The sequence below is a fragment of the Bos indicus genome, chromosome 7 (assembly GCF_029378745.1).
Source record: "Bos indicus isolate NIAB-ARS_2022 breed Sahiwal x Tharparkar chromosome 7, NIAB-ARS_B.indTharparkar_mat_pri_1.0, whole genome shotgun sequence".
NCBI lineage: Eukaryota > Metazoa > Chordata > Mammalia > Artiodactyla > Bovidae > Bos > Bos indicus.
The window spans coordinates 41,332,282-41,341,973 of record NC_091766.1 but is presented as its reverse complement, the minus strand read 5'-3'; the positions used below and the strand labels follow the sequence as shown (position 1 = coordinate 41,341,973).

At 32.6% G+C, this 9,692-nt stretch overlaps 1 pseudogene; it reads right to left on the bottom strand.

The window, feature by feature from the left end:
• Positions 1-8,730: 8,730 nt before the first annotated feature.
• LOC139183988 (olfactory receptor 2AJ1-like) lies at positions 8,731-9,692 on the bottom strand (annotated as a pseudogene).

Sequence of the window (9,692 nt, the reverse complement as noted above, 5' to 3'; positions counted from 1 at the left end):
GAGTCATTGATATGTTTTTTCCTAAAGACAGACATAAGAGCAATTAAGTATAAAACACTATTTCTTAAATGACTAATTTAGTTCAGTCATAAAAATTCAGAACCGAATTTTTATCTATTTTGAAGATGATTAATTTAAATTTTAAGCCAGAGATTGAAAGTTTAAGATGCAAACATTTTTTGCCAAAGTTTTGCCAGAAATCTTTGAATTTACTTCTAAACATTATTATGAAATCATTAGGATAAGTATTTTTTACTGCCTATATGAACTCAAGTATCATCAAAATCAGATATCATAATTGAAGTATATTCAAAAGACATCAATGCAAATGCATACATTATATAAATTTTGTAAATAAATATTTATTACCATTAATGAATTATCTTTCATATTTAAACCATAAAGCTTGTCTCTAAAACTGTATCAATGTATCAGCTGATTATGAGAAGCTATTCATATTTTTCTTTCTTCAGAATTTTTTACATAGAAATGTCAAATTAAGCTTATTTGAAGCCAGTTAATATCATTTGGCTCATTTGTTGTGAAATCTAGGATGAATCCTTATTGTTAAGTACCATTTACACAAAGTCATTCTCTTCTTCCTCCTCAATAACATTCTGAATACCATAGATAACATAGACCCTTTACCTGAATATCTATAAAATGTGCCCTTTGTAGCTTTTGTGAATTTCCTCAAGATCTCCCATTAGCATAAATTTTATTTTTTAATCATTATTTGATACACATTGCCTTACATTGCTTTGCTGTATTCATTTTTTACCATTTTTTATACTTAAAATTATTTTCAATCCTAAATGAGTGTGTTCTGTTCAGTTAAGCACATATATTTATAATTTCCTCTCTTAAAAGCCTATCATGATGATTAAGAAATAGACATGTGATAAACTAAAAGGGAACAGGGAAGCATATGGCACCATGAGAGATGAAATATTCTAGTTCTTTTGAAAGAAGAACTTTGAATAGAGAAGTGGTCAATCACTTAATGGAAAGCAGATAATGACATTCTGAAAGGATTCTCATGAATGAATATTGGAAGAAGCATTCTCAGTGATAAGAATTTATTAATTCTACACTGCATGTTGTGTTTTTCTTGTAAATATTATTCTAGAGCCAATTTTTCCAAATTTTAAAGGAATTACTAAACATGAAAGAGAAAGCTGAATACATGTGCACATGCCCATGCGACTGAACTGAACTGAACTGATACAATATCCTTCCATGGAGACTTACGTGAGATGCTATATTCCTTCCAGTGTTTCCACAGTAGGTTTTGCTAAAGAAGAGCCAAGAGTGAATAAAGACTTATATTAATTAACTGATTTAGAGATTTTACTAATAGTACTTCAGTTCAGTTCAGTTCAGTTCAGTCGCTCAGTCGTGTCCGACTCTTTGTGACCCCATGAATCGCAGCACGCCAGGCCTCCCTGTCCATCACCATCTCCTGGAATTCACTCAAACCCACGTCCATCGAGTCAGTGATACCATCCAGCCATCTCATCCTCTGTTGTCCCCTTCTCCTCCTGCCCCAATCCCTCCCAGCATCAGAGTCTTTTCCAAATAGTACTTAGTATTCAAATAATGTATACTTCTAAGTTTTAAAGTATACAATTAGAGAACAATATTTTTACATATAATGAGATCTAAATACACAGAGAATATTTGTGTTTATATGATTATGTGTCCTAATTCATATTATTCAGTGAAATTTTACAGTGGTGAATAAGCATTATTAGGTAAACTAGTAACAGATATTTTCAAAGACAGAAACTGATTATAATAATATATTTTTCAATTTTGTCTTGCAATAAAAATGTATTTATTCTGTTTTAGTACACAGATACATGAAAGAGAGAGAGTTTAAGACTAGATACAATTTATCTTATCTGCTTACAATAATTGTAAGCATAAAAAATATAAGTATCTGAGTCTGTATTTTTTAAGTAGAACAGGTAGAAAGAAACATGGGATATTACAGGCTATCTACAAGATAAAACATAAAAATCAGTGTATGCCAGGGTGTAAAATATCACTGAGAATAGCTCTACATTTTAGCATCTTTATCAATATAATTTTCATAACCATCATTTACATTCACCTAACTTGTCATTCACTACAATTGCATGTTTTCAAATTAATTCTGTATGCTACAACCCATTTTATATTCACAAAATCATGCAAGGTTGTTCATTCAGATATTTTTGCTCAATATTTATTTATATGAAATAAAAATTTTAAAAATATACAAGTTAAAAGCATAAGACACTTAAATTATACAGTTTATGTTTAAAAGTACAAAAAAGGATAATTATAACTAAACATATGGTTAATAGCTAGATTATTTCTAGAAGCCATCTTTCAAATTATAGAATTTATGGATACAGATGATCAAAATATATCCACAGACAGGTAACAATAGCCCTTATTGTTTACCTTCACTATTTATTCCATTTTATATTTTGATATGAAATTTAGACAAGTAATTTTTAGGTTTTACTTATAAACTGTGAGTTCATTTAGGGTAAAAGAATGAGTAGGAAGCAGTATTAAGGTTGCAGCATTACTATGTAATGAACTTTCATTCATAAACCAAAAATTAAAATTAGTAAGAAATAAGAAAGGCTGTCCTCTATAAACTTTATTGAGGATTGGATTCCCTAAGGATTATATTATTCTTCAAATGTAACCTGAGCACATCCAGAGCATACTGAATATGATTTGGCTCTATCTCTTCCAACAACTTCATCTCACTTCCCTTTCAGAAATCACATTTATTAATAAGGTAGAAAACTACTTTTTGTTGTTCATTTCATGCTGTACAATTTTTGCTGAACAGTATTCTAAAAAGTGCAATCACATGCTTGATGTCAAATTTCATTTAAAACCTCTATTTCTTACCTTAACCAACTCTTATGTATATTACATCACTCATTTCCTAAACTGATTACCTTAAGTCCTGAGTGATTTCAATCCAAACAGTAATCAACACTGCCAAAGGAGTTAATACAACAAAATCAGCTTCCATGCTATTATACAGTGTGCTTGCATGAAAACATCTCTACTCCTAGAGATTATAGTTTATGTTACCTATGCTGTTTTAAAACATTCTTTTCTTGGCTACAATATTTCCCATGTGCAGAGGATATATCACAGGCTATGGATACAATGAATTCTCATTTCTTTAATGAATATTGTTTATTAGTTGAATTTCTTTTTTTCCTATACATATTGTTTTTTTTTTTTTTTTTTTACTTTACAATATTGTATTGGTCCTATGTATATCTTATTTCAATTACAGCCACATAAATTTCATATTTGAAGTACTATTTGAATTTATATGAGATTTTATTGTATGTTTTATAAAATACCATGATTATTTTCAATCATATTTCAGTATATGGTATAGGTAAGTGTAGACCCGTGCATTATTCCCCATAAATTTAGAAGAGTAGTTTATAAAGAATATCAACAACTGTCTTTATCAATTATGCTCTATTTTACTATCCTTTCACAATCATTCACACTCAGATTAATAGTCAGAATTATATGATAACAAATGTTAAACAGAGCTTCATGTCTTTAAAAAATGTTTGCAAGTGTTTGAGCAGCCCATATAGTTTTTTACTTTTTTTTAAATATAAATTTATTTATTTTAATTGGAGGTTAATTACTTTTAAGGATATACAATCTAGTATAAAATATTTATATACCTTGTGAAGCTAACTTCAGTCAAATGAAGTTTTCTTTTTGAATTCTCTGGCTGATGCAGGCCTGGCTGTATTGCTTAGTATAAGCAGAAGTACTTAATTCTGAATAAACTTCTCTTAAGCAGTTGCTGAAGAGTCCCTTCTCTTTGGTGGCAAATAGAAATAAAAATACAATTAGTACCTTTTACTATATCTGGACTTTCACATACTCACTGGCTTGATTAGCTGAAAGCAGTCCAAACTTCTTCATGGAAGCAAAGTCATTTTCTGAGTAAAATTCTTTGAAAAATTTCTAAACAAATATTTTAATATTTATATCTCTACAGCTGACATTTTAAATGCCTTCACTGAAACGCAGGGGTCACAGTGATTTGATTCTAGGCCTCCTTTTCCTGAAACTCAATTTAATTCTTTTTTTCTTTTTTTTTTTTCCATCCACTTAGGCACTTAGGAATATCCACCGAGACTTACATAACATCAGTTAAATCACTAGAAGCCCAGGATGGCCACCAGCCAAGGTTTGGGTAGGAGTTCTCATAACTTCTATAGAAATTTTCCCTGGTGTGTTTAGTATCAGTTGGTGTGGAAAAACACCACTTATTTATTCAGATTCTTCTAATATTATTATGCCTCTAGATTTTTAGATCATATATTTTATATATTGTTACTTAGTAGGTACATAGTATTGATATGTCTGCATATACTAATTTATTTCCTATTATGATTATATTGGCCAAAAATTTAATAAATCAAATAGGATGTGTTTAATTTAATAAAACATGTGAGCAAAGATTCTTAAAATATCACACTTGTGAGAATAGTTTTTAATTTATTTCAGGTTTACATAATTTATTTGAAATTGCCATTCTTTTTTGGTAAAACCCATTAAATTATAAAAAGTGTCACATAATAATTATAATTAAATTGGTAAGTTTTTCATGTAATAAGCTATCTAATGAAAATAATACTATTTATTTTGGTGCAATGATATTGAGAAAATATTCAACAATAAATTTTATTGCAGATTATAACTTGTGTTCTTATATTTCCAATAGTTTTCAGTAAGTTAATTAATTGTACATTTTACTTGACAAGGAGTAATATTGATTCAGCTTAGATTTTTTAAATATTTGATTTGTGAATTACAATGTGTCTAGGGGAAGATTTCCTTATGTTTAATTTATTTTGAGTTTTTTGAGCTTCATGGATTTGGATGTTCACTTCCCTCCCCAGATTTAGTTTCTATATTGTTTTCATTTACTACATTAAATAAACTTTTGCCTTCCTTTCTCTTTCTTTCCTCCTTTTGGGATTTCCATGAAGTATATATTAGTGACTTATACTATCCTACAAATGCTATATATTTTTTCCATTCTTTTTCACAGTTTTTGTTGTTGCTATTATTGTTCCTGTTGGTAATTTCTGATCTCATAAATAGTTCTTTTTCTTGATCTAGTCTGCTATTTAGTCTCTATTGCTTTTTTTCAGTTCAATTACTGTGTTCTTCAGTTCTAGGATTAGAATTTGTTTGGTTCTCTTTTACAGTTTCAAATTTTGTTGAACTTTTCATTTTGTTCTTATATTGATTTTCAAACTCTGTATAGTTGTTTATGTTTTCTGTTACCTCACTAAGCTTTTTTAAGATAAATATTCTGAATTATTAGTCAAACTTTTTTTAAATTTTATTTTATTTTTAAACTTTACAATATTGTATTAGTTTTGCCAAATATCGAAATGAATCCGCCACAGGTATACCTGTGTTCCCCATCCTGAACCTCCTCCCTCCTCCCTCCCCATACCCTCCCTCTGGGTCGTCCCAGCGCACCAGCCTCAAGCATCCAGCATCGTGCATTGAACCTGGACTGGTGACTCGTTTCATACATGATATTATACATGTTTCAATGCCATTCTCCCAAATCTCCCCACCCTCTCCCTCTCCCACAGAGTCCATAAGACTGATCTATACATCAGTGTCTCTTTTTCTGTCTCGTACACAGGGTTATTGTTACCATCTTTCTAAATTCCATATATATGCATTAGTGCCATTAAAAAGAATACATTTGAATCAGTTCTAATGAGATGGATGAAACTGGAACCTATTATACAGAGTGAAGTAAGCCAGAAAGAAAAACACCAATACAGTATACAAACATTTTTTAAATGGTTTGTGAATTCTTTTCAGATTTTGAAAGTTTCCAGAAGAGGGCCAAGTGACAGATGCAGCTGTACTGATTTGTCACTTTATATAATTCTAACTTTTTTTTCCCCCCAAGTTCAGTTCAGTTTAGTCGTTCAGTCATGTCCGACTCTTTGCGTTCCCATGGACTGCAGCACGCCAGGCCTCCCTGTCCATCACCAACTCCCAGAGTTTGCCCAAACTCATGTCCATTGAGTCAGTGATGCCATCCAATCATCTCATCCTCTGTCGTCCCCTTCCCCTCCTGCTTTCAATCTTTCCCAGCGTCAGGGTCTTTTCCAATGAGTCAGTTCTTCGCATCAGGTGGACAAAGTATTGGAGTTTCAGCTTCAGCATAAGTCCTTCCAATGCACACTCAGGACTGATCTCCTTTAGGATGGACTGATTGGATCTCCTTGCAGTCCAAGGGACTCTTAAGAGTCTTCTACAACACCACAGTTCAAAAGCATCAATTCTTTGGCGCTCAGCTTTCTTCACAGTCCAACACTCACATCCATACATGACTACCTCTTGGAAAAACCATAGTCTTAACTAGATGGACCTTTGTTTGCAAAGTAATGTCTCTGCTTTTGAATATGCTGTCTAGTTTGGTCATAACTTTCCTTCCAAGGAGTAAGCATCTTTTAATTTCATGGTTGCAATCGCCATCTGCAGTGATTTTGGAGGCCCAAAAATAAAGTCAGCCACTGTTTCCACTGTTTCCCCATCTATTTCCCATGAAGTGATGGGACCAGATGCCATGATCTTCATTTTCTGAATGTTGAGTTTTAAGCCAATTTTTTCACTCTCCTCTTTCACTTTCATCAAGAGGCTCTTTAGTTCTTCTTCACTTTCTGCCATGAGGGTGGTGTCAGCTGCATATCTGAGGTTATTGATATTTCTCCCGGCAATCTTGATTCCAGCTTGTGCTTCATCCTGCCCAGCATTTTCTCATGTTGTACTCTGCATGTAAGTTAAATAAGCAGGGTGACAATATACAGCCTTGACGTAATCCTTTCCCTATTGGAACCAGTCTGTTGTTCCATGTCCAGTTCTAACTGTTGCTTCCTGACCTACATACAGATTTCTCAAGAGGCAGATCAGGTGGTCTGGTATTCCCATCTCTTTCAGAATTTTTTATAGTTTATCGTGATCCACAAAGTCAAATGCTTTGGCATAATCAATGAAACAGAAATATATTTATTTTCTGGAACTCTCTTGCTTTTTTGATGACCCAGCAGATGTTGCCAATTTGATGTCTGGTCCTCTGCCTTTTCTATAACCAGCCTGAACATCTGGAAGTTCACGTTCATGTATTGCTGAAGTCTGGCTTGGAGTATTTTGAGCATTACTTTACTAGCCTGTGAGGTGAGGGCAATTGTGCAGCAGTTCGAGCATTCTTTGGCATTGCCTTTCTTTGGGATTGGAATGAAAACTGACCTTTTCCAGTCCTGTGGCCACTAAATTCCTCCTCAGTGAGGTGAGGAGAGAGTAGGAAAGAACAATGGAATAGGTTGCCATTTCCTTCTTTGCGGGATCTTCCCAACCCCCAAATTGAACCTACCTCTCCTGCACTGGCAGGCAGATTCTTTACTGCTGAGCCACTAGGTAATGAATATCATATATTAATATTATTTTAATATTATAAGCAGTATGCCCAGAATAGAATATATTTTAATGATAACAATATATTTCATTATCTTTGTGTTACAGTGAATATAATTGACATACAACATTGTGTTACATTTAGGCATCAAACATGATGTTCTGATATATATGTGTGTGTGTGTGTATATATATATAAAATGAAACTTAGCATGCATGTATGCATATATTGCAATAAGATTACAACAATAAGTTTAGTTAAAATCCATTACCAACAATTACAATTGTTTCCTAGAGATGAGAATTTTTAAATCTACTATTTTATCAACTTTCAAATATAAGATGTATCACTTTTTTATTATAATTACAATGCTCTTTGGTACATCCCTAGTACCTATCTCCAAACTGGTAATTTGTACCTTTGACGAACATTACCTTAAAATTTTAATAACATTGTAGTGTTTGAAATATACTTTAAAAATTTATGTGGCTCTCTTTCTCCCTTTATATATATATATACAAAATATATATATATTAAGATATATATTTTAAAATATATATATATATGTTCTCCAAATCTACTGGAATATATGTGTGGTCTACATTTATATGGAATATATAAGTGTATTATGTAATTATATGGAATATACATATATATCTATATAAATAGAGAGAGAATCACATAATTTTTTATAAAATTATTTTCCCTGGTAGCTCAAACAGTAAGGAATCTGCCTGCAAAGCAAGAGATCTAAGTTTGATCCCTGGGTTGGGATGATCCCCTGGAGTAGGGAATGGCAACCTACTCCAGTACTCTTTCCACAGAAAGAGGAGCCTGGTGGGCTACAGTCCCTGGAGTCACAAAGAATTGGACACAACTGAGTGACTAAAACACATATGTATATTCAATACAATGTGATTTTATTATAAAATATTTTTACACATTCTTATAATTTTAGTGGGAGAAAATTGAAAATATTGAGTCATATTTGACTTTCTATTAGAGACTGACAATTATAATTTGTACTGTAGAGAGGAAGGTATATTTTTTAGATATATGTATTTGTAAGGCAAATACCTGTGATAAAATTTATCATTATCAGGATCTTTGAAACATCTGCTTCTTTCTACAGTTAAAAAGATAATAATTTTTTTATTATCTTTTCAGAGATATGAATAACAGATATCATCTAAATATAACTGTGGAAATAGAGAAAAGGTATTTCAAGCATTTTTTCTATTGTTTTTCTGGACAAAGTTACTTTTGAGCATATTTTTCAGTGCTTCTAGAACATCATTTTTCCTAAAGCTGTATATAATTGGGTTGAAAGATGGTGTGAAGATGGTATAGAATATTGCCAGGAACGTATCCTGGCCTGGAGTGTGATACTTTTTAGGTCTCATGTATATGAAAATAAATGGCCCACAGTACATTATGACTACAATCATGTGGAAGAAACAAGTAGAAAATGACTTTTTCCATGCCTCTGATGGTTTCATTTGGAGGACAGTAAGGAGAATTTGGACATAAGAAGCAAAGATTAGAGAGGAAGGGATAGCAGGAAAATGATGCCACTTACATAAACTCCTCATTCATAGTGTGTTGTGTCCACACAGGACAACACCAACATAGCGGGGACTTTACGGAAAAAGTGGTCAATGACTCTTATGCCACAAAAGGGAAAGTGAAGTGTGTAAGCTGTGTGAACTGTGGAGTTGATTATCCCAATAAATCAGGCCCCTCCAGCCTTGAGAACGCTGACATAGTCATTCATAAGAATGGGGTAGCACCGTGGGTGACAGATGGCTACATAGCGATTGTAGGACATTGCTGCCAGGAGAAGACACTCACCACCCAAGAGGGTAAGGGATAGAAATATCTGGACTCCACAAGCTGCAAATGAAATAGTTTTGCTGCCTGATGGGAAATCAGTAACCATTTTGAGAACAATGTTGGAAATATGCAAGATATCCATAAAAGAGAGATGGCTAAGCAAGAAGTACATTGGGGTATGATGTCGTAATTCCCTGTGGATAATGAGAATCATGACTGTATTTTCTGTTACAGTCAAAACAAAAATGGTGAATATAAAAGAGAAAAATACCAGACTTGCTTGAGAAGAAGTCAAGAGTGAAGTCAAAAGAATGAAGTCATTGCTGAAAGTGTGATTCTCATGCCCCATCAT